The 6,884-nt window shown below is 32.0% G+C and overlaps 1 long non-coding RNA gene across 1 annotated transcript; it reads left to right on the top strand.

The window, feature by feature from the left end:
* The first annotated feature begins 2,341 nt into the window (after positions 1 to 2,341).
* Positions 2,342 to 6,180, top strand: LOC128555224 (uncharacterized). The gene is made up of 4 exons (XR_008369888.1): positions 2,342 to 2,476; positions 2,642 to 2,739; positions 3,149 to 3,233; positions 3,845 to 6,180. It is a non-coding gene; the product is annotated as an uncharacterized LOC128555224 (long non-coding RNA).
* Positions 6,181 to 6,884: the final 704 nt, after the last annotated feature.

The following is a 6,884-nucleotide window of genomic DNA, read 5'->3' as shown; positions in this document are numbered from 1 at the left end:
TTCAATTCCTCGTGAGAAATTAGTTCCCAAATTGCCTAAGTTACTCATTCTATCTATATCATATCTAAAACTACAAACTTAATTAACAAATGGGAAACTTCAGAGCTAATATGACAGGAGATCATATTATTAGACAAATCCTTTTTTCAAGGAAAAACGCGAAGAATTACAAGGGACTTATAAATATCCCATTTATCATTGTTATTGTTTATCTGAGACTGTAAGTCGCCATTAAAGTGTAATAGAGTAGAAAAGAACAAAACATCTTCATTACATGGCGTGTCCTAATATAACGAGTTATGCTATATTTTGCCGATAAGCAATTACAAAGCAGGAAATAAATGTAATCAGACAGAAACGCTATGGACATTATTAATGTTGTAATTGTGGATGTTTTCGGGAAAATAATGCTGATAAAGAATTACATCAAATGGCGCGCACATAATCTATTAAGATTTGTATCAAGAATAGTTAACCTTATAGAATGGCATAATTTGAACGAATAGAAGCTCTTTGTCCGGACAGTATCAACGTCCTGCGTGCAAGTTATGTTTAGATATACATGCACAGGGGGTATTTAATATTGAGACTGGCGCGCTTTCGTAGTTACGCACTATGTTTCATAAATTTTCAGAACTTGTCAGCTAAACTTTCAACAACTATTTTGGTTAAGGTTCAATATTTTTTTGACTTTTATACAGCACATTTACGTGATATCAATTGAAATTGATTAAACTGGTGGTCAAATTAAAGTCAAGGAAAAGCCAGATGAATTGTCATTATTATGAAAATATATATATTATAAACCTGAACAAAATATTCAAAAGCTAACAACTGTGCATACCGTTGGAGAATGGATGTACCTTTTGCTTGAATCTTTCTATGAGTTATATGTAATTGGTATATTATATGGGTAGCAGATGCACTTCAAAATATCACAACAGAGGTATTAATTTATAACCCTTTTAATCACTTATTATCATAACTTGAAAAAAACCCTCTTGTGTACTTAGTTCAATTATTATTAATTACCTCGTTTTTGTCATAGGCCATTTTTTAAGTATTCATCTTCCTGTCCGCTCTTTTTGTCTAAAACATATACTTGCATTGACTGATTTCAGTATACAATGGAAGAAACGCTATAAAAAAAGGAAGACCACGCTAATTGTTGCCGTGAAAACTGAGGTAACGTAAAAAGGCTATGTGCGTTTCCTTGTTCCGATTAAGTGATAACACCTTACATTATACATATAAATGCATGGTTTTTCAATTGGCCTTAAATAGCCCCAGTACCCTCCTCTTTGCCCAATCCAGCGAAGTTACCAGGGGCGAAAGGGCATGGGCAAAATAAGACAGATGGTAGCCAAATTTCCGAAATCACAGTATGTTGTGTTTTCTCAATCGTTTCATGATTATTGCAGTTTCGGGTTTTGTATTCAAGCTATCATCATTAGTGATTATTGTTTTCATCGTCACAGTTTCGATTTTCTTTACAGTGTTTTAACACCATGGCTTTTAAAGAAAATAAGAGCAATGCGATAGTCCACAATTTAAGGCACACAGCTGAATGAGGCCGTTGATGAACAATTAATGGATTGCTTAAATATATCAGTTGCATGAAGATCACCAGTGGGCACTTTACGTGTGGATATAGCTCACTGGAGTGAACAATATGCTTTTCTGCATGAAGTACCATTGGCTGGAAATTCAGCGTTTGCCTCAATATGATTAATTTAAGTGAGTGATTATGGATAATAAATCCAACATACATATCAAAAGAGACGGAGTAAAGCCATGAAATTGCTGTGATTTTTATTTTGTCTCGAAATGGAAAGAGGAATAAGAATGTAAAAATGACGTTTATTAACTATCAAATAATAGACTTTAAGTGCTATCTGGCGGTCTTAAAACGTCTCGGTCGTTAATTTGCTTTTGTTGGGTTTAAAGTCAAACCGACATGAATTAGGTCATATGATAACGATTAACGCTTTTCTTCTTGGAGGAAGCAGGTAATTTCATTGAGTGCATGCAATGTATCTGTATGATAGTATGTTAGAAGATTTGAAATGTGCTGCACATTATATTATTTCTCAAGACAGACTCTGCTAATAGTGATTAGCTGAACGGATCTTCTTATGCATATACTGTATTTTCCAACGTGGTCCGAAATTACGTTTTAATGAGTTTATGAGGTTTTCTAGTGGGATGATAATACACGAAAGAAACAAAACAATTTGCGATTTTATACTGTCAGTAATAACGCCGTCAATTAGAACTATTCTTCAAGTTTAAAACAGCGTGTTACATATATTAGACATAGTACTAGAGCCGATTTACGCAATCGAATACCGCCGGAAGTAGAACATTTATGTAAACACCGGTTTCGTATTTTCACGTGAAAACGGCCGAAAACCGAGAGGTTATCAACAAATTATAAGTTTACGGGTTCCATGAGGATTTTTCATGCATTTAAACGGTAAGTATAATGTTTATGGATTATTCAATATAGTATGAAAGTAAACTGTTACGCTTTAAATGGAAATTGTGAAAGAAAAGCCGATAAGAAAATATTGACTTTCTACTTTCACTTTCATTGTCGCTTTTTAAATTGCCCAAAAATGTTCTTTCTATTGATTTCAAGGTGTCCAACATGTCTAGTCAGGTTGACAGAAGTGAAAGATGGTCTGATGGTACAATGATGTACAAATGATACTCTTTAACAAGTTTAAGATGTCAAGGGTAATATAATGCCAGTTATTAAAATAACATTCCCCTTAACATTTAACAGACACACATTGTAAATGTAATTAAAATGAGTTTATGAAGTTTCATGAAGGATGGTACACCCAACCATTTTGAATCAAGAAATTTTGACTTGGGTAAAGATATCTATTCAGACTTCTTAACTCTTAGCCTTTCATATGATACAGAGATAAAAGAACTACTATTGTCAGCCACTAACCATGTTTCAAAGCTTTTAAACACACTATAGCAATAACCATTTTGTTTAAATATATTTTTAATGCAATGTTTTCTTTTTATCTGTCACTTGATGTTTTCAATGGATTAGAGTCCTAATTTAATGTAAATTCTGTATTTTTCAGTAATGGAAGTACAAAATTTATAGGAAGTTGTTTCTTTATTTCAGTGTAAAATGTTCTGTGGATTCATATGATGAGAATGCCAGTGTTGATTTGTATGACTTAATTAAACACAGATATTGATACCTTCAGGTAACTGTTTACAATATTCAAAGAGTTACAATGTAATTCAGTTATTGATTTGGTATATATCACTTCAAGAGGCTTGTGTAAAGTTTGTTTCACATGAGACCAAGGGTCAAGTATGATAATTATATAAACTTTACACTTACAAAAAGAAATTATACAGTACCAAATAATTACAGACTTATGAATGTAACTTTCCAAATATCTTACATTTTTCTCCTGAAAGTAATTAAATAGGTAAACACAATTCTATTGTTATAAGCTTAAAAAGGTGAATGTAAGATATAAATTATGAAATGTCAAGTATAAGGTGTGTTATTTTCAAAGTATTTAAGATACAGAATAAAATATAGCCTGCCATCATAATATTCCAAAATACAAAGTGTGTCATACATATATTTTAGGTCAAATGGTAAGGTCAAGTGAGTGACTTAGGGTAACTGTTGGCCTCTTGATATATTCTACTAAAATGTGTCTTATGCATAAGATATGTTGAAGTTTTATTAATCCAGTAACACTTTTATTCTACCTTAAATTCAGAAATATACATATTTTGAATATTAAAGAGCTGCAGACACCTCGAATACAGTTACTACATTATGCATTTCTTTCTTCAGATATGTACCTGTGAAATCTTCAGTGTCACCGTTCAGCTATTGTTCAAGATCAGTGTCTGCAGCTTGCACAGTTTAGCATAGAGGAGCTTTCTGAATCAATTTTGTTACATATTTGCTGTTATTGTAGGACACACATGTAGAGAGCAACAAGTCCTGTCCAGCCGTGCATGTAAATGTGATTCAGAAACTTTGAGAATATGTAAACATTACACTGTTATAATTTTCAAAATGCTGTGCCTTGCAGTGTATCAATACTGTTTTGTCTCAGTTTATAGCACAGTATGTTCACAAATCAAACTTAAGACCATAGTGATCAGTATTATTAAAATCATAAATTATTTGTATGGTGACAAAATTTAATTTCATGCAATACCACAGTAAAACGTTTGATAATTTTCACTTTAAAAGTTCTAAGTTTAAAGTTGGCATAAATTGTTTTTCTCCTTCATAAATCTAAAAAGTGATTGGTCATTATAATTGCAATATCATTTTAGTATGACAAAGTTTATATTGAACTAAAACACTAATGTAAATTTTTGAACTAGTCAATGCATTTTCTTCAGTCTTAAAACATTTGTTTATCGTACGTGTCATGGCCCATAAGTCCTCCATATTATTTGTGTTTTGTCCTTTTTAGTTTCACTGAAGAATAGGTAGAGGTATTGCACATCCATTTTATAGCATCCCTATTTTGTAAAGTGTTGTATGTAAGGTTTTATCTCGGAAGTATGTCTCATCTAAAGGTGGGGAGAGGTATTGTTTATGCCTTCTCGTCTGTCCGCATTAAGCCTGTCTGGCTTTAAGAGGACAAGCTGCTGGCCAGATTTTGATGAAACTTCACAAGACTGATCAGTACCAATCATAGTGTTGTGCATATCGCTTGCATGTTTCGTTTCGATGCACTAAATTGCAGCCAGAGCTAAAAATAGAAAAATCTTGTCGGCTTTCACAGGTCAAAACTACTTAACAGATTTTGATGAAACTTCACAGGAGTGATCAGTACCAAGTATATTTTTGCATATCACCGACACTTTCCATTTTGCTGCACCAAATAGCTGCCATACTATTGCTAAAGGTATACATAGGTGGGAGACATATTTTGTCATGAAAATACCTAAAACACCTTCCACTTTCGTCTTTGTTAATGAAAAATGTATCAAACTTCTTACAATTACAAACTGTAATATTTTGACATTAAATGCACTAGTTCCATAACTGCATTTGGCTTTTTTTCATAATTATTGCCATTTTCTTACCATAGCAATATTTTGTGTAACATGTTACCTCATTAAGCATCATAAGATCAGAAAGTTCTATGACTCAGAAATGTTGGCCCTTTTGTACTTGTCATGAGTATGTTTTCAGTATTTTATATTGTCATTACTTTTTGTTGTGCAAATTTACGGAAATGAAGACTTACTTGTCCAAATGTGTACCTGTGCCTGTCCTGATTTGTTTGTCTGGACAATATATTATTGATTAGTCTTCACGAAACTTTGCAGGTTAATTTTCTTAAGTTCCCTGTCAACTTTGATAGTGGCATGGTTACTTTAGAAACACTAAAGTGATGTCACCACTGTACTAGTCAAACGTTTTGTATTTCAGATTTTATATCACATTACAGGCTACTGGTCTTTAGCAGCCTTCATAAAACTTTCATAAAAGTTTCCAAAAATGTTGTATTTTGATTTGAGCTGGCATTATTCAAACATTAAGAAGTAGTACTATAAGGCAACATTTGACCTCTTTTCCAGTACTTTTTGATTTTCTCTGTTACTATGAAGTTTCCTTTTCCTAGAAATTAGTTGGCTTATTTTTGATGATCTTATGTTTTTAATGAATTGTAGCTATGTTCTTTATCTCATGAAAATGTCCATTTTTATATAATACATATTTTTTACTGTCAACTAAGTGCAATACCACATACTCATATCACTTTCATTAACATACTTGTACTATTTTCATAAAACATTATATAAACCATTATATTTCATATTAACAGAATTAAATAAATATTTAAGAACATCAGTGTTTTCTTTGATTGCTACATGAAACAGACCATAGGTCAATTTAGGGTCAGTTCTGACACTTTATATGCAAATTGATAAGGGAGATAACAAGTACTGTCTTAAGTAACCAATATTTTGTTACACAGTTACCTTCCCTTTACACAGGTAGGACTATTTGTTGATGATCATCTTTTGAACATTATTCCATTTCTGATGACAGAACATTGAAAATAAAAGTTGTTGTATCATGCAATGACATCATATATGACAATATTTACTTTTTTATTCCATTTTTTAAATATTCTTTAAATTAGGTACAATGCCTAAAATATGCCATTCAGATATATGTTTGTACATACTATACAATTCAATCATGAAATCAAATTTAGTCAAGTCTTTAGCTGTAAAGGTGATTGTTTTTCATGTTTTCCAGGAACAAAACCGTGGCAAAAAATGTAGGTCGTTCTAAAGAGATAATCCTACCGTGCAAACTCATGGAAAGCATGCAATTTTTTTTTCAAGCTTGGATTTCATTTCTAAAGTAGACATGATATTGCGCGTCTGTTAATTTCACCCTGTCTTTGCGCATCGTGGAAATCATCCTGTGTCTTTTGTTTAAATAAATGTACACATTCTCTCCCCCCTCTCTCCAGCTTTCAGTGAGGGCCTAACTTGCAAATTACACTATTTCATTAGAAAAGTATTCTTTGAAGTAGTTTTTCTCCTGTCGTCGAATGTTTCAATATTCCAAAGATATTTAGATTTCAGTCGGAAATTATGTAATTTATGTTCATTCGTATTGTTTCCATAAAAAGTTTGGTGAAAAATCAAAGCTCTGCCTGTTCTATTCTGTTCTTTTCATTCTTTTCTATTTTTTTTTATTAATTAGACAATTATGAACGTTATTATTTTAAAGACTATATTGAATCGTACATCAGTTGTTGGTATATGCAGTTCCGTAAATTAACACGGTTTAAGTTACATCAGAACTTTAAGAAATCCAGAAGTTTTTTTATTTCTTGGTACACTTT

This window comes from Mercenaria mercenaria, chromosome 2, assembly GCF_021730395.1.
Source record: "Mercenaria mercenaria strain notata chromosome 2, MADL_Memer_1, whole genome shotgun sequence".
Taxonomy (NCBI): Eukaryota; Metazoa; Mollusca; class Bivalvia; order Venerida; family Veneridae; genus Mercenaria; species Mercenaria mercenaria.
This window is presented reverse-complemented; position numbering and strand designations above follow the sequence as displayed.